The following is a 23413-nucleotide window of genomic DNA, read 5'->3' as shown; positions in this document are numbered from 1 at the left end:
GCTCTGCAACTTAGCAAGTTTGTACAAGTAGTTACCTATTCACTGGCCTGGAGAAAGACCAATGCAATAGTCCAATGGGCAGTCTGAGTTCAAGTCCTTGCTCCAATTAATGTTTAATTATTTATACAAAGAGAAACAGGTCCAACAGGAGAGACGGAGGAGGCTGTTCTTCAGAATAACTGATAGTTTGGTAGCCTGAAAGCTTGCCTGGGATGCAGGATTCTGACGTTCAGACATCTTGCAGAACAGAAACTTGAAATCTGGACTTCTGTGCCACCAGTCAGTGCCTTGATGATAGGATGATTATCTGGGAGGGGTGACAGTTTTCTTGCTCTTTGATGTATTTCAAGTCTCATCCTAGGCATGAGAATCTATCCCAGGTAAGAGCTTCATAAGAACTGGTAAGTACCTGCAAAAAGTTATGGTGTCAACAGAATATAATTTGTCAGTGAAAAAATGCATCACTGTAAACTCTGATGGGGGCATGACTGGAGTTTTCACAACCATGTAGGTCCAGAGTGGTTTGGCCATTGTGATGATCCCTCAAAGCCAATGTGTTTGAAGGAGAGGTCAACAAGCAGCGCTGGAGGGCATGAGTCTCAGGAAGCCTGTAGAATGCCAAAGCATATGTCTGCATAAGTGTCAAACTTGTAAATTAGCTGTTGTTACAAAAGTTTAACAATGGGGAAATGGTCACATACAAACATTGGTTTGGGCATTAGGCTTTTGAGTCTTGCTGTTTTTAAACACTTCAGCTGACGTTGATATGAAACTGGGGCATAAAACCAGGAGCCGGACATGTGATCTGTTGCCAGTTGCCTTCAAACTACCACGTGATGAGGAAAAAAAGAGAGGAAGTGGATGGAGAAATGGGACAGGTCATCTGGACTCTGATAATTAATGTTCCTTAGAAAATAAAAGTTTTGAAACTTTCCTGGAAATGAGGTTTTATGATCTGCTACAATGGCCCACAGGGGGAATGCTGCAACCTACACATATTGACAATTGTGGTATTACCAGGCAGTTCATTTTTATGAGTAATTTCCAGACCAACCCTCAACCATGCAGTCATGCATACAGTGCAACAGTGTGCCATAGAAGAAAGACTCAGCTAGAGGCCAAAGATTATACAGATTTATTAATATTTGGGAAAAAGATCCTAACAGCAGAAAGCAAATTGAGCAAGAGAGAGGGGAAGAAAGAATGGACTTGACAACAAAGCGAGCTCTGTAAGGATGTGATCCAGAGCACAGTGAACTCAATAGAAAGATTTCCATTGATTTCTTAAGATCTTGGATAGATCTCAAGGGAACAGAGACACTCTGTCTTATACCTTTCCCCCTTCTTTCTCCAGCTGAATTGAAAATACATTCTTTCTGGTTCACAACTAGTATCATTTAGTAATCAAGCATCACAATCAAAATGTTGATCATACTTGGGATGTTAAAGCCAAGAATCCTTACCTAAGCAGCCACAGAAATGGCTTGGCTTTTCCAAGGGCTAAGCAATTTGCAAATTCTCTCTAACAGTACTTTCAACATTTTATTAGATTCAGAGTAGTCTTATCGCATACTTAACTTTGCAAACCCACTCTGCTTTCTCCTTTACAAAACTTTGCAAACCCACTCTGCTTTCTCCTTTACAACACAGAGACTAGCGGAGAAGTTGGATCCGTAATCTTGTTTCTCTTAAATCCTTCTCCATAAACACTTTTCTTGTAAAGGTAATGACCCGTTTAGTTGTCTTCTCTTTATGTCTGGTTTAAGTAGTTATAGCTGTTACTTTTAAATAGCTATTAAATATTTCAGTAGTTCTTAAACCATGCCAAAGAATACTTGGAATAAGAGAACAATGAACACAGATGACTGAAAATGAAGTTGTAGAAATGAATTTGATTATATATTATTCAGAAGAAAAAACCAGTTTTTTTGAAGTCCCTGTTAAGGGCTGTTAGAGAAAGCAATATACTTTGCACTGAGTGAGGCTACATAGATCATGAACCCTGGCCTCAAGTAATATATCTCCAAGATCAGCTCAGTTATCTGCTTTCAAAATCTTTCCTTCTATGGGAACAAAGGTTTGCTGCATAATGTAAGCAGTGTTTGACAAACTCATCCTGCTGTGATAGCAACTTGTATTTCATCCTACACACTGAAGAACATAATTTATCTTAACACTAGGCATTGAGCAAGGCTAGCTGTGGGGAAGTAGAACTACTAGGGTTTCCTTTTACTACTGAACTCAATTGAAATCTGCAGTTAAGCCAAGCCTGGTTTAAGTACTCTGTTAATTATTTTCTTTAACATGGTGTGAAAGACCAAGGCTGCTTTGTCGCAATAGGTGGGTAAGTTACCAGCGAGATGTGCCGAGTTGAGGAGCTGGTGACAACAGACAGAAAGAGGAATCCGCATTACTCCCCATCAGTTTGGAGATATAAGAATAAACTTCCTTATAGAGAAACCTGGAACATTTTCAGTGCAGAACATTCAACAGATAGTCCTACTGTCTGATAGATCACAGCCTTCTCAGTGACCTGGAGTTCAGGAGTGAACCCTTCCAGGTCCCTAAGAACAAACCCCTCACTTTGCCCAGGCTGTATGTGGTTGGAGTGCCTGCTCCTCGTCTTCCTCTCCACCGGGATGCCAGCTGTGTCAGAAAGCCCAGATTCCATGATCTGAGGATTTACCCATTCCCTTCACTAGCACAGAAGCTACTGGCTTTGGCAGTTCACTCTGTGATGTTTCCTGTAAGACCCCGTAAGGCAGCATCAGTGGAGAGACAGTTGTCCTTCCCCTGGCCTAAACACGTGCACACACACACTAACAACAGGCATTAGCAAGTCCTCCTGTAAGGTGATTCTGACCGAAGGGGCACAGTGCCAGCACTGTCTCAAGCTCTGCAACAGAGCAGAAAAAATGCAGTAGAAACGGTTTAAAAGAACATAAATGAATAAAAACCGGTGGTTCTCTGCTATTACAGCACTGGACACCGAACATCAATTCCAGTCTAAAGTCTAAAATGATGAAGCACAGAGCATGTGGAGTTTTCAGTTTAACTTCTGACCCAGACCTCCCTGAGGACAGTGGGAATCCCTCTGGGTTTGATAAGGCACAGTAGGGGCTCTTTTCTCAAGGACAGGTAAACACATAGTGATTAACAGGTCATAAAGGAGAACTGATCTTACTTCAAGGACTTGTTTTCTCAGATTCAACCTGCACTATCATCGGTGAAGATCCCCTGGGGGTCCTGCAGTTTTCCCTCTTTGGCTTGCTCTCAGGATTTGTTTTAGTGAGTCCCCTGTCCACAAAGAGGTGTGACAGGCTGATGCTTGAAAACCTGGTCCTGTTCACTCTGTCTGTGTCACAATAGATCTAATTTGTCTACCAGGAAGCCCCTTACGACCTGAGGAATAAAGGGGACACAGACTTTATTTGTAGAAGGTATTTTAAAAACTTGGCATTGTTGCCACAAATAATGTTCAGATGGAAAATCCTGATTCATAAACCAGTATACAAAGGTATGAGTTTGTTGGCCAGAAACAATTACTTATTCCATGCTGTGGAACAATAAGCCCACTAGCATACTGAGCTTGGTTATATACAGAAGTGATGATGATGGTAAATATGATATAGTTCTATGTCTATGACAAAATTAATGGATTTTTCTATGGACCCAGTGCAAATGCTATTGGAGTCCCCAGAAAAAAAACGACAAAAAAACCCCCAAACAAAAATCAAAAGGTGCTTTTCTGTGTTTGCATATGTAAGAAGATGAATGTCGGTTTGGATTTCAAAAACACGAGTCTCAGGATGTATCCAGACACATCCAACACATGACTACACAGCTGATGTATACATTTCTCCTTTTTTCCACTCTCACCATAACGTTCATCAAAGCAGTGGAGATGTTTGATATTCCTGGTGAGATGAGGTCAGTGCCCCTCTCTTGGAGCTGAATCATGTGAAGTAGAAGCTGAAAGAGGACAGAGGGCATGGGAGAGAATAGGTACTATTTTTAGTACAGGGGCATTCTTCAGTAGCCCTGGTATCATAGGAATCTGCAAGGAGAAGTCTCTGTTGGGGACGTGATTCATGAAATAATATACAGAAGGTATGTGGTGACCTGCAAGTAGCAGGCTTCTCTACAGTCATGTCATTGACACCTCTTTGCAATTTGATTTTACCATAAATGTGTGCTAATATTTCAGACATGATTTTTTCCCTTGGTCTTTTAGAGGGTAGCACAGATGGTGACTTCTCTTGTGCGTTTTGCCCTTTACGCTTGTTTCTAGAGACCACCTGAGTGCCTCCATTGTGGCTCTGTTCTTTTCAGAGTGCTATTGATTACATACTGCACTTCGTGGGAATCCGGTGTAAAGGGACAGCTTTATAAGCCATCACGGGCTCCAGGTATCTATTTTTATCAACCTGAGAAGCTGTTGCTTACAAAAAGAGACCCCTACTTCCCAGGCCATGTGTGGCTGACCTCGGTTAGTCCGAACTCCTTTGACCTCAGCGCAGCTTAAGCGATATGACAGCCGAGTCAGCCCCTTTAATTCCAGTCTTTGTGAGGCTCATGTGATAATCATGCACTTGCTCTGTCAGAGGAGCCGGCAAAGCGCAATTCTGTCTGTACGTGCTCCCTGCAGCAGACCTCTTTTCTTGCCTTCTCTCTTCCACCAGATTCCTTTCATTTTGTTGGTTCTATTCAGGAACAAAGAGGACTTTGTTGGATTGCCTTTGCGGTTTATTTTCCTGAGCCTTGGAAGATAGCAGACTTTTGCCACTGTTTTATCCAGCCCTTTATCACATGCACAATACCCTGAATGCTTGATGGAGGCTAGTGTGTGTTAGCCTAACTCTCTGCTTCTTTTTTTTTTTTTTTTTTTTTTTTCAGGTTGGAAGCCAGGGCTGACTTCTGGATGCCAAGTTAGGAATAATTGCCTGAGTAAAAACTCAGGGAGGAGTCTGTCCACACAGCTGCCATAAAGGCTGCAGTCAGAGGAGCTACAGTTGTCGGTAGATTTCGTCTTGTTTTTCATGTTCTCTGGCCTTATCAGGTCCCTGTGTCTACACAGATACGTGTTTATTTACAGATGTAGAACACATCCTCATCAAACAATTTTTGGGCACATGTTCAAAAAGAGGTAAAAAATGCATTGACTGGCCACTACAGCTAATAGTTAGTAGCTTTTATCTAAACGTGTAAAAGTTTTTTGACATGATAAACTGCTACAGTTTTCACAGATGTGGAAAGGCAGTTGCAGAAGAGTTAGATGAAGGACTCTGGTTGGTAGACTTTAACATAAAAGACTCCTCCAACTCTCTGGACAAGTCAGTAGTGTGGAGAAGACTAAAAAGAGGAGCTGACTCTAATCCTTTGCCCTAACCACTGTCCCAGCTGCTTTTCACATGACCTGCCACTTTACCTATTCCCAACACAAAGCTCCCAACGTGTTTCCTTTATTTAATGCATCAAAACATCTTTTTAAAATAATCGAAAATGTGGCCCTTACTCAAGGCTGCCCCTGAGTGATAGCTTTATCTATTTTGTCAATTGCCAGAAGGACACAGTGTGGTCCTGGAGAGTCTCTGGACAAGGTAATAACAGAGAGTTGCTTCATCAAAGCTCTTCCCATGAGGGACGAGATCTGTAACTTTGTTTTTAGTGGAACAAGCTAACATCTCCAAAGGCGCAGTAGGCATCAAAATACAGTGCTTCTGAGCTCTGTATGCAAAAGGTCAGGCAGTGTTTAATCCTGAGGGTGACCTCATGGACCTCGAGGGAATTTCATCAAGGATGTAGTTAGTCTGTATTTTGCAATAATCTGTAGGAAATAAGCTTGGCATTTCAGAGATAAAATTCGCAAGCAGTACCATTCCAGTCACCCAAAGTACTTTGTAGACGGGATTTCTGTGACAGTTTATTTCTAAAAAAGTCTCATGTTCTAAACTGAAACTTTCAGCCCTTACTCAGGCAAAAATTGCACAGAAACCAGTAGGAATACTGCCTAGAGCAGAGTGAAATAAAAGCTGGAGAATCTGGTGCTGTGTTATTTGGCTCATGCTGCAAAACTTCAGCAAATTTGTCTCTCACAAGCAAAGTGAGCCGTTTTGACAGCTTTTATTATATTGAATTACAATGACAAATAGGGGCATTGGTTTGTAGAACATTTGAAAGCGTGATAAACACAGTCCTAATGAGAAAGATGTTTCTTTTTATTTGAAAGAACACCACTGTTTTTTCTCATGCATACTCTAGGTGCACCAACAAAAATAGAAGACCTGGTTATCTAAGGCAAAATTCCTGAAATATCATTCTCTAATTCTCTAAGCTTTCACTTATTACTTTTTATTCCCAGAAGTATTTGATGATTTTATTGTCCACAAAAACTGTGACAGTAATAAAAGAAAATAAAATTCTTAGTGCAAACATAGAGTACCTCAGTGTTTTCTTATGAATTCAAGAATGAATGTAAAGTCAAACATGCTTTTCAACATTAAAAATCTTATTGTCCAGAGGATAAATGGTGCTTACAGTAAGCGGGTTGCTCTTGTATCTCCTATGCAGTTACAGTTCTTGGATTGTTTAACTCCAGTTTTACCCACCGTGGCACTTTTTGATCTTTGAAGACTACAGTGAGTAACTTGTACTATAAAAGAAAATAATTTTACATCCACATGCACATAAAAGTAGTAGCAGGCTCTTTGGAGAATGATCTGTTTGGAAAGCAGCTAGTATGTTACGGGTGCTGCCATAAGTAGCAACAATAGCAAGATAATTTTGCTTACCCACCAGTAACACTTGCAAGTGAAGGCATCTTGCCACAGCTGTTAGGAATTCGATCACTTGTAACAAAGTGTTTAGGCCAGGATGCGGGCATTTTACACGAGGGTCTATTTTGCTGAAAACAGTTTAGTGCTTCTGTCTCTTGCATTTCTAAACTTGCCTCGATGTCTACCTAATACCTTCTTTAAATGTGGAGAGTTGCACTGAGCCTGTGCAGGTTCATTCTGTTATGCCAGCTCCCTGACACAGACCCACGTATTTCATCACCTGCATTACTTTTGACATGGCATTAAAATGGAACTGGGAGGTTACTGCTGTTCACACAAGTGTAATCATGTGTCCAGAGCCTCCCCACAGGTACACATGTTTATGCATGCCCTTCACACACACGTGCATGTCCCTGTGAGCCCACGTGCTCCTTTGGCATTGTCAATCTTACTTTTTTCTAAGTTTCTGAGGAATTTTCAGGAGACTCAGCTCAGCTGTGTCTCTGCTGGCTGACCCTTTTTGCTTACTTCTTTCTTACTTTTCACTTGCCCATTTCTCTTTATTCTCCCTGCATGCCTGCCTCAAACGCTGTTGCAGCCTGCTGAGATCAAGCCCAGGAGCTGCCCAGAACAGAGACGCTTCTCCTAGTGCATCCTGGCAGCATTGCCTGTTCTCTGCAAGTTCATCGCTCCAGGAACTTGCTCTGTGTGCACAAATGCAGTGGGGTGCAGGACCAGATGAGAGGAAGCAGCCAAGAAAGGCACAGGAGCAGAATGCAGATGGAAATGATGCAAGATACGACAAATGTATATTCCTAGTTTAGGTGGATGCACAAGAAACAGCTGCCGCTGGGGCAGCCTCAGATCATCCAAACTGTGCTGAGAAGGGGCACAGCTAAAGGATTTTTTTATATGTTGTCTCATCCTCAAGGCGTGTTTTTCAGAGTGCAGAAATGCTTTTTATTGCATTAGAAGCCACCTGCTGCACATTTACAATTTTTAAATCATCCTTGCTTAGATTCAGCAGAGTTAGGGATAGGGAACTCCTATTGGATCCCATTATCATTTGAACTACCAGAGCAGTATTGTTCTATATGTTAATTTGCCAAGCACTCTGCTCATGTTTAAATAACTCGGTGTAATAGCCATGTAATTATTGCCTGTGCCTCTTAATACATATTCATAAGTTTGAAAAAAGTTTTAAAATCTTTCTCTTAGAGTTCAAACACCTTCCTGCCTCTTTTTAACCCTTTAAACCACTCCTCCTCGTCAAGAAGATCATGTTGACTTAATTTTATACATGGGGCAGTGGAGGGAGGACGAATCTACACTGACGACTTATGCTCTATTTCCTTTTACCAGATTGCTTTTAGACTCTCTTTTGAATGAACCGATTCCCTTAAAAACAAAACCCAAGAGGAGGGTTTGCTCCCGGAACCTCTCCAGAAGCACAATGAAAAAGGAAATGCCAAGTTTGACTCCTTGCACCCCACACAGACTATCCCCAGTGGCTGCTCAAAGTGATGTTTGGGAGGGTACATGTCCCCACATGAGCTTCAGCCCTTGGAGTGGCAGAATTGCTGGGAACCAGCTAGCACGACAGGCAGAGGTGGAGTTTATTTGGCTGAGATGGTGCTATCCCAACACATCTACTCCCATGCCCTCTTGCTGTCCAGCAGCCTGGTCTCTCGGCTCACAGCCTCGCAGCCCCAGCCCACTGGAGGATGCCTTCCCCTCTGCCAGCCTGCCCGCCCCATCCAGGCACAGCCTGGCAGCCTCCTTACTCCATGGCCAGGGTTTCTGGAGAGCTGTGTATGCTGGCATCGCATGGGGCAGCTCTGGGATGTCAGGGCTGCAGGCAGCACTGCTGGGTTCCCAGAGCAGCAGGGCTGCACCTTCCCTCTGCAAGAAGGTTTCTGCCGGGCCACGCTCAGGCCTTCCCCCATGACAGACCTGAAATGCAGAGGTGTATGCCCAAAAGTACGAGGCCTTGTCACCAGGGAATTTGCCTGGTGTAGGAAAAACACCTAAGGCTGGTGAGGATGCTGGCCTGAGCCTATAGGCAACTGGGCGGACACCTTCTACTCCCGAGTGAGAAAGACTGTGCTGCTCTGGGAGCAGAAAGCAAATTCCTAGGAGAAGGACTGACAGCTCTCATTGACACCATGGCAACACCCCGCCATGTTGACACCAGTGTCCTCAGCGCTCCAGGCAGTGAGGCCCTTCTCCAGCTCCTGCCTTAACTGCAGGGGAGCAGCTGCTGAGGCACCAGCCCTGCCAGGGGACCCTGCAGCCCTCCTCAGGACACAGCTGCGAAGGAGATGGGGTGTAAGTCTGCCTTTATGTTTTTCATGCTTACTACCACTTAGGCTTTTGTATGCCAAATACTGTATTTGTATATGCTAAGTGCCTGGTCCTGCACGGTCACACCAGCCCCAGGCAGCGCTGCGGGCTGGGGCAGAGGCTGGGAAGCTGCCCGGTGGAAAGGGGCCTCAGGGTGCTGGGTGATGGCTGGACATGAGCCAGCACCGTGCCCAGGTGGCCAAGGCGGCCAACAGCATCCTGGCTTGTGTCAGACACAGTGTGGCCAGCAGGGCCGGGGCAGTGACCGTCCCCCTGCACTCGGCACCGGTGAGGCCGCACCTGGAATCCTGTGTCCAGTTTGGCCCCTCGCCGCAGGAAAGACACGGGGGGGCTGGAGCGTGTCCAGGGAAGGGCAACGGGGCTGGTGAAGGGCTTTGTCCAGGTTTCTGTTGGGACAGCGTAGATTTTTTCTTAGTAGCTGGTACAAGGCTGTGTTTTGGATTTAGTATGAGAACAATGTTGATAACACACTGATGTTTTTAGTTGTTGCTAAGTCATGTTTATACTGAGTCAAGGACTTTTTGGTTCCTTAGGCCCTGCCAGCGAGAGGGCTGGAGGGGCATGGGAAACAGAGGGGGGACACAGCCAGGGCAGCTGACCCGAACTAGCCAAAGGGATATTCCATACCACGGGACGTCATGCTCAGTGTCTAAACTGGGGAGTGTCCGGTGCCCTCTGGTCGCTGCTCGGGGACCTGCTGGGCATAGGTCAGCAGGGCGTGAGCAGTTGCATTGTGCATCACTTGTGTTTTTTTTCCTTTTGGGTTTTATTCCTCTCTCTCCGCCCTTTTTCATTCCAATTGTTATTATATTCTATTTCAATTATTAATTTGTCCTTATCTTAACCCACGGGTTTTACTTTTTTCCCCAGCTGCCCTCGCCATCCGCTGGTAGGACCCGGGGGGAGTCAGCGGGTGAGTGGCTGCGCGGTGCTCAGTTGGCAGCTGGGTTAAACCACGACAGGTCTGGAGCACAAGTCTTGTGAGGAGCAACTGAGGGACCTGGGCTTGTTTCACCTGGAGAAAAGGAGGCTCAGGAGGGACCTTATTGCTCTCTACAACTACCTGGAAGGAGGTTGTAGCGAGGTGGGGGTCAGTCTCTTCTACCACATAACCAGCAACAGGACAAGATGAAATGGCCTTAGGTTGCTCCAGGGGAGCTTTAGATTGGATGTTAGGGACAATGTCTTCACCAAAAGAGTGGTCAAGCACTGGCACAGTGTAGAGGAATGAAGGCAGTGGGTTGTTGATTAGCATTGATAATATGCAGCTGTGGCTTTGCCTCGAAGGCAGTGGGTTGATTGACATGGATGATGTGCAGCTGTAGCTGTGTGGAGGAGGAGGGGGGGTGTTCTCACCTCTGGAGGAGGGAGAAACAGCATGGACAGTAGAATCTGACTGACGTTAAAAGCCTTGTTGCAGCCTGTTAGTTTGTTTGTGCTGCAACAGTTGGTGCCCTGTGTGAGGCTGACTGAGTTTGACTACAACAGCACAGGCTGCCCAGAGAAGAGGTGACATCACTATCCTTGCAGGTATTTAAAGGACAGATGTATTTAAAGGTGTAGATGTGGTGCTTAGGGACATGATTCAGTGGTGGTCTTGGCAATGCTGGGTTAATGGTTGAATTTTATGATCTTCAAGTCTTGTCCAACCTAAGTAATTCTATGATTTTGATAGTATAGGTGGTGTGCAACAGCACCATGTTAATGGGATATCCAGGGCCTGTTGTATGTAAGTTGAAACTCTCTGCAGGGTGGTAGGTGGGCGGTTCTCTTTACAACGATGGTTAAAAAAGAGGCAAAAGATCTGGAGACATGCTTCAAAGAAGCAGATGAGGAGGTAGAAAAGTAGAAAGTGGGGGAGCAATAGCCTTCTGGAGACATACAAATATACTTGGTAACCTTGGGGCTATCTCCCTGATGTGGAGAGGGGCTGAAGCTCCTGGTGACTGGAAGGGAAGCAGAAAGAAATCTCTGTGCATCCTGTGGGATTGGCAGTGGTGCTGGAAAGGGACACTGTCTGTGAGGGATACGTGGGGAAAGGGGGGAAAGACACACACCGACAGCATGGAATTATTGGTGACCTGGCTTATGGGTGGCTTACTGGTCACCTGGCACGGGTTATGCAAGAGGCAGCTATGACCTGTCCAGCCTGTCTCACCAGGTTTCTCATGCTGAGGTCAGCTAGCTGAACACATGCTCTGCTGAGAGCTCCCAGGCAGTCATACCCATGCTTGTCTTGATATGGTGTCATCACTGTAGGAGATGGTAAGTAGAATTTGCCCAGGTACCAGAAAGCATTTAGTTGCCAGTGAGTGAGGTAGGAAGGGAAACCCAGCTCCCATGGCACAGAGCAGAGTTTTAGATAGCTGCCCTTTTGCAGTTGTCTGGTATAGCTGGTGGTTCTACTCTGAGCCTTCTGCGTAGGGCTCGGAAAAGTGAAAAGTGGCTGTCTGTCTCTTTGGTTGAGGTATTTGTGGAGGATATTAAAGAGTTTCATTAGTTTGCCTGGTGCACGTTGGGCAAGTACCTGTACTAGCCTCCTGGTATTTTCAGTGCAGATGTTGCTTGAGCAGACAAGCTGCCTCATCTCACAGACCTCTGTCATAATCGTGCCCATGCTGGAATAGCCAGCCTTGAACTGGTTGCCATCAGCTGGTGAGAGCTGGGAACAATAAAATGATTGCAAAAGTTTTCTCTTTTACTATGGGTTTCTAGAAGGGGAACTGCTGATGCAGGGAGCCTTGAAGCTGGTCTGGTGTATATGAAAGTGTTGCCTCTATTAAGGGTAATCCTAGGTGCACAGCACAAACTAGTCTTCCAGGGGAAAAATGGTCTCTAGAGCCAGCATCTTTGAGCATGGAGAGACTGGCATGGAGAGCAGATGATGCTGTGTCCCGTGTTGGTGCCATCAACGTGAGAGAGCTTCCCTTTGGCATCAGTCTTGTCTATGCCTTGGAGGTCCTTGAGGAACAAGTCTGTCCATCTGACACAATGCCTTGGGAAAATGGAGTTTTTTTTTTTAAGAAGGTGGATCTATTGATAAGTGTGAAATAGCAGCAAGGGCTGTAGGGATGAACTCAAGGAACTTGTTCACTTCAGTGAAACAAGTGGGGGCAGTGGTGATCATGCTGCTGCCTGCATGTTGGATGACAGCTACCAGAAAGCTTAGAGCATGGCCCACTTCTAATGTGCTTGCTAGTCCTTTGGAGCAAACAAGGCTTGAGCATGATGTGGAGCTGTGCGTGGGTAGGTTCAGCAGCCCATGGATAGGTGTGGGGCTGGGGGTCGCTCCAGTTGCTGTTTGGTGCGAGTGAGACATGAGCTTTCTGATTTACTTGTCCCAGGTATTTGTGACAATGCAGAGGGAGACAATGAGAGTATAACTCTCCTGTTACGTTAACAGGGAATGGATTTGGACTTCCTCAGTCCCAGCGTTTCTGTTAGACCCTACTGCAACTCCAGCATTTGGATCTGTTTCTCTTATTGTACATTAGTTTCCTTTGGGGAATCCCTCTTTCTCTATATAAGAAACATGAAGCACAAACCATAACAGGCTCTATTAAATTATCCAAGAGATGTTGTGCTGGAGAGCATCCCTGGAAGTCATCCCGTTGCTCTGAGGCAAGATCACACTTAGCTAGATGGTCCCTGAGAGAAATTCCTGTAACTCTTCCTCGACACCTCCAGCGATGTGGCATCCACTACAAACTGAGGTTGTGATGCTTCGCTTGCCTTGCACTTCATTTATTTTTTTCCTCTTGACCTCAATGTATCTTTACTGCAAGTCAAGCTCACAATTTCTTGTCCAACTCTTGCTGCATACGGGAAAGCTTTCTTTTTGTAACAGCCTTTCCTTCATATTGGACAACCCTTTGGAGGCCTCTTTCTCTCTATCAAGGCTCCCCTTTCCCAAAGCACTTAATCTTCCTGCTGTGCTCTGCTGGCCTCTCTCTGGCTTCCCTGCACTGCTCTTCTGGTGTGAGCTTTGTGTCCCTGCTGACCTTGTTAGCAATTTAGGTCTAACATTCAATGTGTAACACAAACCTAGGAGTGAGGCGACTTGCTCCAAAGACCAGGACCCTGGCTGAATTCTAGCATGTGATTCTCCTAAAGGATAATAACTCTATGGGGATTTGGTGACCCCTCTGTATGTCCTGGGGAGGAGAGTGCTGGCCAAGGCCTGGGGAGTTCTGTGGCATGTTGGCCCTCCCTGCTCCATCTGCTTTCTATTGCGCTTGAAAAGGAAATTAACTGAGCTAAATGATTTCAAAGTGACATTCTCCACACTGCACTCTAATTCCGTAATTGCCAGCTCCGTGCAGTTCCCAGTACTAAAATGTTTAAAATAATAGCCTTCAAAAAGAGCCAAGGCTTCGAAAGGGCCACGCACCACCTCTGCTGGAGCAGTAAAATGGTGGCAGAATAATTTCCATATGCAGTGGATGGGTGTTTGGTTATTTGGGGGTCAAGCATAGTTTCTTCCTTTGCCAGGAATTTCTCTAAGCCAGGAGTCAAAATTACATTTTTCCTTTGTGAACTCTTAAAATGCTGTGTTGACTGATATATCGGCTGTGGTTTGGTCTACAGTTGACCGCTCAAGCTTGCTGGTGCAAATTTTTGAACAGACAAAAGAAACTTTCTTGTTTTTAACATGGGCTACTCTGTATCTCCATATAGATAGAAGGATGGAGTAAATTTTTACTCTTAGACCTTTGATCTGGTTCATTTCCCATGTGCAGTTCTGTAAATGCCTCAGTGGCAATGATAGCAGTGGCTCGGTTTTGTCTGACATGCGTTAACTACATCTTCAGTGTGGTGTAACATCTGGGACAAGAAAGACAATGCTCATCCGGCTGACAGCGGGCAGCCACCAGAGATTTGTTGGCCAGTGGTGGTTTGTACATCACAGCTCAGAACTGCTGGCTTAGAGGCTTCAGTGTGCAAACCTGCAAGACTAATTTTGTTTTTTACTAAACCATTTGCTGGTTTGTGTTGCATTCATTCCCTAACACTATCTCCATTTGCTCCATGCACACCTTATTTTTCCTTCCCCTTATTTTTTTGGTCAAGTGTTTTATTTCTTGAAATCTACCTCTGAAACCGTTCTGTGCTTTTGGCATAACTTATCTACCAGTATGATTGACTTTGCTATATAGTATTGAGTCCGCTTCTGGAACTCATCAAGTTATTGTAAAGGCTATTGTATGTATTCCATTAAATGAATGTGTATCTTGCCATACCTTTAAACAAGCTTTCTGTTGGTTTTGACAGAGAGAATTCAGCTTTTTCCTTAAAGTAGAAAATAACCAGAATAAAAATAGCAAGTAATCTCTCCAGCAACGAGCAGTCAGAATTTATGTTCTCAGTGTGCATGGCTCTGAAGATGTGATGATTTCCATTCAGCTGAGCATCAGAAAGATCAAAAGACTTTACTGAAGTGTAGCTGTCACTTTGATCAGAAAGCTGTATTGGAAACTTAATGAAAATTAGTGTTTTCTTTTGACAGTTGCGGTTCTTCCTATTTCTAGTTGTGGTGTTGGTACTATGGGAAAATAACCTGACCCTGTTGGGTCCAGACACTGCGGTTGGGTTTTGGGTGAGAGATTAGATCAGGCTTTCCTCCCCTACCACACCCCCCTGCCCAAAAATATAATTGCCTTGAATTTTGGCTCCATCCAGCTGATTTCTGAAGGTGGATTTCTTTTTCTTTTTCCTGATCACAAGTTATTTCATTCATTCCAGATTTTCCAGCTTTCTCAATTCCTGAACTGGATGCTCTTGCCTACTCTGGGCAGGAAAAATGATCTGATGGCTGAGGCCGTAGACTAAGACTTAGAAAGTTTTGGTAGAACTGTGTGGAAAAAGCTGGCCATATTTTTGGGGTGAGTTCAATGACCTGAAGTTTGGTTTTGTTGCAATTCCATTGTGCTTGACTTTACAGAGATCGCAGTGGAGGCTAGGGAAGACTGCAGGAGGAAGGTTTGGGAGGTTGACTGCTGGGATGGTGGCAGAGAATGAGTCAGGAATGAACAATGCAGGTCATCCCATGGGAAACTTTTTGACTGAGCTCTCCTTTGCATTCTCTCACTCAGGTGGTGACTGAATATGGCTTTGAAGTGATTTGCATTTATATTTATATTTAGCTGGGGGCAAAGCAACCTGTTTTCCTCAGCTTTGTTCTGAAGTTATCTAGAAAACTCTTGGTTCAGTGTATTCTGCATTCTTTCTTGGACTGGGATCTTAGTTTCTCTGGAAAAAGCAATTTTTGTTCTTTTGCTATTGGTTTTCTATTTTTTAAATCCCCCTAAAAAAATTCTCAAATTTAAAGTTGGAGCATTAATTTCCATAAGTATTTTACTTTGTGGTCTAATCCTTAGAGCATTAGCATATTAAACAGTTGGATGTTGATCTCAGCTGTTTAAAAAAATAAGATCTGTGAGTTAATTCCAGTGCTGGACCCTAAATAAGTGCCTGCAGATAAGGCACTCCAAAAGCTCTTGTTTCTCTCTGTAACCAGCTTCTACAAATACCAGCTGTAGTCATGTTCAGAGGTTAAACTGACTAGATCTGGGACAAATTAACATATTTAATTTGGATGCCCAGCTCTGAACTTTATAGGGTTCAAAGTGTTTATCACATGGTGGATTTGAAGCCTGATGGTGACCAGACCACGGCTTTGCATCACTGTAATTCTGCTGCTCCAAACACAGGGACCATCTTCAGAGTGGATGGTGGAAACCAGGGCAGAGATGTCCTTACACGCCCCTACCCTTAGAAGAGATGGCAGGAGCACTTGGCCTCAATGTCTATTTTTTCATCAGAAGTCAGCTGGCAATTTTGCTGGTGTTGGCTCTTTGGTGATGCAGAGCCGTCTGCCTCATCTAGAGCTTGAGCTGTCCCTGGGTCCTCTGCAGAACCAGCTTTGTGGGGAAATGGGCATGGTTTTTTTTTCCACAAAGTGACCGCTTCCAACAATGGTTGGTGCCAGCTTGCTTGGAAAAATTAAGCGGGTGGTTAAAGATTAGCCTGTGGCCTGAAGGCTATGGCCTTTTGAAAGAATCTTGTTTAAAAAAACAGACAGAAAAACAAACAGGAGGGGTTGTTCTCAGTTGTCTTCAGTAAAAGGAGCAGTTGATAACAGAATGGCATGTTTCTTCAGTGACACCTTGTGTCCCGCCCAATGAATATATCTAAATCCTTCCTGAACCCTGGAGAGGAGTCAAGCATCCAGAGAGAGTGTCTTTGCTCATGGGTTCAAGACTTCTGTGTTCAGCACGCTGGGCAGACACTTTGTCTCCGCTTTCCTCAGGAGCGTGTTGCCAGAGCCTGCCTGGCTGCTTCTGACAGCCAATATTTCCCACTGCAGAGCCGGCTGCTGCCTCCTCCCTGGGTCTATCGGCCACCTGGAAAGCCCAGCAGACAGCTTGGACCCTGCCATTCCCAAGCGGTATGCACTGGCCCATATGCAATGTGGGCCATAATCCCAGTTGCTAAACAAGAGAGAATATAGATGTTCCTGCATTTAGCCTGGGCAGCTGTCAGCCATGCTCCCCACGGCCTCGCTGAGGCTGTGCGACTGCCTGGTCTCCACCATCATAGCAGTGGGGATGAGCCGTGAAGTTTTCCTCCTAATTCTTAGGTTGCTTTATGCCCTGAAGCTTAAAAGCATAAAGCTTTCCAAAGCACTTGGCTTTATAAAATGCTTGTAATTCTGCGTATTTTTATTACCCGTGTGAAGGCTTCCACCAGTGTAACTTCATGGATTTCTAGTAGAATTATTCTTGATTTCTGTCCATGTGAGAAGAGGATCATATTCCAGGACTTTTCAGCCTGGGACAATTATATTTTCAATTGGAAGCATCATTTTGTCTATAGACATTTCCAAACCTAAATCTTTGAGTTCCACCAATTTATTTCATTGATATTTTGATGTCTTGGCCTGTTTTAGGATGGAAATGAAGGTTGAAATAACAGGATTCCCTCCAGAGTGGAAATTCTGATTTTTGAGCAGGTCTTGCGCAGTATATATGTTTATATACATCTCTCTGCAATGAGCACCTTGGGACCCCAAATAAAAGTTCATTACAGTTGTGTGTTTCTTGCAACAGCATTTGGCAATTTACCGATAAATGGAGAAATGTCCAATTTTAATCCAGCAGGAATTGTCTAGTAATTTCATGGATAAGCTTCATATTGTTCAACTTTTAAAACTAGTAAGGAATACAATAAATACTTGAGAATAGAAAACTCATGTATTTACAAGCTAAATGTAACTTGTGGTGAAGAAGAGAAGAAAACCCATGATACCCAGGTCAGTCTAATGTCCTTGAGATTTTTCTGTGTGGGAATTTGGCACAAGCAGATCTACTATGGCAAAATTAGTGTTTTGAGAATGCAGAGCATCCCTTTTAAGCTCCCCCAGCAGCTGTTTAACACTCCCCTCTTCTCCCTGCATGCCTCCTCTTCATCTCTGATGTTTGAAGCTGTTGCTCTGCTGACCTTCACCTTTCCCAAACCAACTTCTCTGCCTTGCAGACCTTTCTTTAAACAAAAACCTACCTATCATTTGTTTCAAAACCTTTGTTTCACATTCTTATCTTCCATCTTCCCTCTTTCCTCTTTATCAGTCTTCTCAGGACTGGCACCTGCTTTGGGGAAGACACCTTAGAGCGAGACAGGGAGGGCAAGAGGGCATCTTTGTGGCTAGGAACACACAAGGGAAAGTAATTTTACTTTTTCATCTTCCTCCTCCTAATACCAGAGGCTTTCTGTTTCTGGATGGAGACAAAATGAAATTTCCTCTTGTGTTTTTTTGGTTGCATGACAGCTTAGATGTTCCTATTCCCTGGGGATCAGTGGGGACAACGGGTGTTGAGCACCTCTGAAAATCCCTCTTCTTAGGAAGCCCTGCCTCAAAAGGCTGGGCTAGGTCAGGCTTGGCCCCACATGGCTACAGATTGACTCTGAATTGGGCCTGGATACACCTGACATATGCCGACCCAATGGCTCAGCTTGTCTTTTGCTATTTTTGTCTTTTCTTCAGGGAGACAGCTTGACTGCTTATCACAGTGCTTAATTCTCAGGTCACGATCTCTCTCTCTTGAGGTCATAGGGGAATTTTGGCTTGCCAAGTGTTAAACCTTCTGTGTTTATAAGCATTAAACTTAATGTGGTTACTGCTTGCTGCTCTGTTTTGTTTCAGTCTTGTGAAGACTATGACATATAGCTTAAGGACACTGCAGACAGTAACTCAAGCTCTGTTTAAGACATCACAGCTAAAAATGTTTCATGCTAATAACACATTATGGTAATGTGGGACAGACACTTTACGCTGTGTAAATATAAAACTTGCATGTTACGAGAATGAGATTTTATATTTTCTTGCCAAGGGAAATATTTACTTAATTTTTTTATAATATTGATTTTTACATCATTAAAAAAACACCATATTTTGTTAGCTTTTGTGTGAATTAGGGGATGGAATCTTAAAGTTATTTTAAAAATAGAAACCACATCATGCAACCATTTCTACACGATGTGGGAGTGCTGACCTCTTTAGTCACTTAAAAAACACAGTGTGGCTGAGTAGGGATGTCTGGTTGGCTTTTCCAATTGCTGCAGCTCCAACAGCCTGCAGGTGAATGACATGTGGGGAGGACTCTCTCTCTTCAGTCTTCTCACCTTCTTACTTATTTCTCTGATAGCTTTGGATCAGCACAAAATTCTTGTCCCACTGAGCATCTGCTGACCTCAGTGATCTGCTGAAGTCAATCAGCCTCTGCTGACCTCAGTGATTTCCCTAAGAACTATCATGTATATAGAGGCTTTCCTGTCCTTAAGACCTATATTTTAAGACCCTGTCCCAAAACTCACTGAGTCAATGGCAAGCCTTTAACTGACCTAAATAGGCTTTAAATTGAGTCTTAGTTCAGAATTTGCTAGTGGAATACAATAAGGATTTTGTGTCCCAGCATGTTTTGAGCAGAAGTACCTTTCTGCTTCTGGACAAAGAGGGTAAAGCTCTATTTGTGTGGGGCAGGGGATCAGTTCCTGATGTGGGTCCAGGGAAGTACTCTTATGTAAGAGGCCATGAACAACTCTTCTGCAAGCATTGAGAACTGTTTAAAGAGCCACTTGGCAGCTTTTTAATCTAGTTAGAAAAATGTGTGCAAATCTTATTTCAAGGTAAGTGAAAAAAACCAAAACCAAAACAAACGCTAGAGCTATTAAATTTAATCTCTGTCCAGAGCATAGTAATAAAGAAAGAAAGAAGAAAGTACCTACTTACCAAAGAACCATACAAACATACTAGGTCTTGTAAGTTTGTGTTTGCCTGGACTCCAACCAATGCCTGGCTGCACACTGTAAATTTGCAGGTGGTATTTTTGTTTGATTTCATTCAGTCCTCCAGAGCTACCTCTTCTCTAGGTGGAGGTTGTGTATAGATGTTACTTTACTCAGCTGTATGAGAAGGTCTTACACATACTTGGATGAGGTCTCACTATAAAAACCAGTAATTATTTTGCCTTGTATGTACTGGTTAAGGGACAAGACCTATATATAACAAGATACCTTGCTCTTCTATTGTTATGGAGCAATTGCTGGCACATTACAATGTGCTATTATAGGAAGCCAAATTCTGATCTCATTTGTAAATATGCAACCTTTATAGAATACGAGAGGCTCAGATGCATGTAAATGAGGGCAGGAGTTTACTTCATTCTTTAGAAATTTAAAGCAAAGTACAATCATACAAAAACAGAGGTGAAAGAGTCCTCAGCAGATCCTCAGTCACTGGTGTGGATCAAGATAGGACCAATTATGTTTATCATTCCTATCAGCTGTTCATTTGCATTGTACTAGAAGATAATCCAGCATGGGAAACTCCACTCCTTTCCCACATGATATATATCAACAATTCACAGTTAGGTTTTCCTTATGTCAAACCTGAATCTTCCCTACCGCAATCTTAATCCAGTTCCTTTTTGTCAGATCTACCATGTAATATTGCACTCCTGGTTTTTATATTGCTAGGAATATTCTCCTGTGTTTTCTCCCTGGAGGTGTTCACAGACATGTTTTCCAACAGGACAATTGTAGTTTAATTAAGGTGTTGTGGGGCAACAAGAATAGAAACTATTGCATCTACTGACAACAGTCATAGTTCTGCTTATCAGCATAATAGAAAAACAATTTAATTAAATGCCTCTGCTTAGTCAAGTGGGTTTGCAGTCTGAGTCTTCCATTCCTGTCAATGGAGCCAAATTTGTTTATTTTTGGGAATTCCAGAAATTCATGTAACCATTTTCCAAGAATGGCTGTTGTCAGCAGGCTGATAGTAATGTTGAATCATTTGTGCTGGGTTGTGACGAGGATTTTCGTTCCTGAAGAGACAGCAATTGAAAGGCAGGAGTATGTGTAGTTACAAACTGTGGTGGGCATGTACAGCGATGAATATGAAGAGGACAGAGGAGCTTTAAAAAGACCGGCCAGCCAACAGAGAGAAGGGGATTCAAGGTAGGGCACTATGGACTTGGCAAAGGAGATGAAAACTTTGTCCCTGTAAAGGAAACTTCCTAAAAATGCCTCACTGTTGGCTCCACTCTACTTATATTAGTGAGGCTAGAAGACTTAGTAATAGCCTAAAGGATTAAAAGCATGAGTGGGAGTTCTCTGCTTTGCCATACTGGTGGAACTGGAGGAGTGCTCACAACAGTGGGAAATCCTTAGCGAATATCCCTGGTGTAGATAGGGCCTCATAGAGCCTTTAGGAGTTAAATCTGCAGGAAATAAAAAGAGGGGGAGGGAGTGTGAGAGATGCAGTACAGACCGTTCCTAATAGGAGTAAAACTGCACATAGTCCAGAATACAATATATGGAATATAATTGAAAAGATGTTTTGAATGAACAATAACCTTTAAATTCTTTAGTGTGTGTTCTCTGAGCTGTAGAACGTTCTGATTGTTAAGGCAATTAGCTTTTAAAATAGTTATTTTTTTGATTTTAATTACATGCTGCATTTTGCCTTTGTTATTAGATGGGGTCAGTAAGGTTACTGAAGTAATTATTGCGCTCTGCTTGGCACTGGTTAAAGCATAACTGGAGTAACCGCATTCAATTCTGTATGAAAAAACGTGGACAAATTGAAGAATTTAGAGGAGTGGAAGAAAGATGGTAAGAAGTTTGGCATTCAGATCTAAGAGGAAAGGTTAAGATAACTTGGCACCTTTAGCCTAAAGGCAAAAGAAGAGTGTGGGGAACATAATAACAGGAGACATAAAGGAATGTTATAAAGAGGACAAGGATCAGTTATTCTCATTAGTCGACAAGGATGGGACAAATAATAATTGGCTGAAGCAGAAGGGAAGTTTTAGGTTAAATATTAGGCAAAACTGTAGAAGAACTGTTCAGCAGTTGGACAAGCTGCCAAGAGCCGTTGGACAATCACTGTCGTTGGAGTTATTCAAGGCCAGACACCCATCTACAGGAACAGTTATAGAATAATTAAATCAATCCTGCCACAGGCAGAAGGGTGGGCAAGGGGTCCTTCTGGCCTCAGTGACCAAGATTTTGCTATGGATCTACTTTTCCAGGATTCATGCCCACCCCCCTATTCTGTAAACTAGGGAGTCTGCTTTAGCATCCACTAAAATCAAGGAGGAGAGTAACAGTTTAAAGCTGCTCTTCAAAGGATCAGAAAACATGTTAGACATAAAATTATCCCATCATCTGTGTCCATGCATTTCTTTTTACAGTTTCTTAGAATCAGACTTCCTCTCCTCTGGGTGTCTCTGCTTTGTCCTTTTGAAAATGAGTTCCGGGAGAATAAAGTAGTAGCCAAAACAGAGTAGAATGGCTTTGGACTTACTCATTGCTATTCACTACTTTATGGCAGCTTTTAGAAGTTGAATTGTAAATAACCTCTGTGTTTTATTGACAATATGCTCCTCATCTTCTCTACTACTTATACGGAAGAAACTGATCATGCAGAGTGCAAACTCTGCCTTCCTGGTGTCAGCAGACCTCTTTCCATGGATTCTTTGAGATGCTGAAAACAAAGCAAACTTGGAGTAACTCTACAACAAGTTGTTTTGGTACACGATGATTACCAGCTGGACACAGTCCGAAGGTTGGCCTGGGCAGGTTCTGTTTTCATCTGCATGGTGAATGTCAAGGGATGGCTCCAGATATTGGTCACTGTATTTCCAAGCAGAGCAGATCATTTTTAGAGGTACATCACTGGTTTTGGCACATCAGATTAGAATCTGGTTGCCTGATGAACAATTTTTGCTTACTGCTTACGTGTTCTCTGAGAGACACTACAGAGGTGATATAAAGGGCAGAGCTAATTTGTATTACTATAGTGGTCTTAAAGTGGTAATTACATATGCAATTGTAAACCATGAGCCCAGCCTGTTCCCCTCCCCCCCTGTAGAGCTAATGAAAAACAAAGTAGTCTTAGTATTTTGTAAGATCCCAAATGCAGTGCAAGCAATCATTCGGCTGACTAACTGGAAGGCAGAGGCACAGTATGACTTTGCTTGAGTTAAACAAAAAAAACAAACACCAAAAACAAAAACAAAAAGTGCTGGTGGCAAAGATTTTAAATCCCCAGAATAAGGACAGAGTCATACAAAATCCTTGTATTTGCTAAGCCTGAAAACTGAGCAACCCCTAGTGTCTGGAATGCCCTCTCCGGCCGTGGTCTGCCCGCTTCTAGCCAGTAAGATTATCTCAAAGATACAGGGGTACGTCTGCTGTGGAGGTGACCTCTGCTGAATCAAGAGACTAGAAAACAGTCACAGAGCAGAAGATGCCATTGCAGTGATGTGCAACGCCACATGCAAACTAAACAACCCCATGACTATAACAATGAGATGCCTTCACTAAGCTCCATTGCTTTTTTTTTTTTTTTTTTTTTTTCCCCCCCTCCCCTCTTGTTTCCCTTGACATAAAGCAAAAGGTGCTGGGATGCTTTGAGGCAGGCTGCATAGCAGAGCTCCCCTGGGAAGGCTGAGCTGGGAAAAGTCACCCCTGGTAGAGGGGGACCTGCAGCATGTCTGTGTGCTGGATCGATACTTCCAGCCAGAGAGTAGGAAGGGCTGATATTTGCCCATCTTGCTCCCCATCATGGCCCTTGTACACCTGGGAGCTCCATGAGGAACCACAGCTGTCTCATCTCCAGGCTTCACTGTCTCTTACTCCGAGGATGCTCAGACCATCTTCTGCAAAGCATGGAAAGAGAAAGGGGGGATGTTTTACTCGGGCCTGCT

At 43.6% G+C, this 23413-nt stretch overlaps 2 long non-coding RNA genes across 2 annotated transcripts in view; one reads left to right on the top strand and one right to left on the bottom strand.

The window, feature by feature from the left end:
- Window positions 1–82: 82 nt before the first annotated feature.
- Window positions 83–23413, bottom strand: part of LOC114013729 (uncharacterized) — a 50008-nt gene continuing 26677 nt past the window's right edge. Inside the window, exon 3 of the long non-coding RNA XR_003556875.2 lies at window positions 83–608. This is a non-coding gene — a long non-coding RNA (uncharacterized LOC114013729). The remainder of the gene's footprint in view (window positions 609–23413) is intronic.
- LOC129782578 (uncharacterized) lies at window positions 602–8819 on the top strand. Its single transcript, XR_003556873.2, has 3 exons — window positions 602–4409; window positions 4897–6638; window positions 7375–8819. It is a non-coding gene; the product is annotated as an uncharacterized LOC129782578 (long non-coding RNA).

Source organism: Falco peregrinus, chromosome 1 (genome assembly GCF_023634155.1).
Source record: "Falco peregrinus isolate bFalPer1 chromosome 1, bFalPer1.pri, whole genome shotgun sequence".
In the NCBI taxonomy this organism is placed as follows: Eukaryota; Metazoa; Chordata; class Aves; order Falconiformes; family Falconidae; genus Falco; species Falco peregrinus.
Note: the sequence above shows the minus strand (reverse complement) of the source record. Positions and strands in the feature narration are given on the sequence as shown.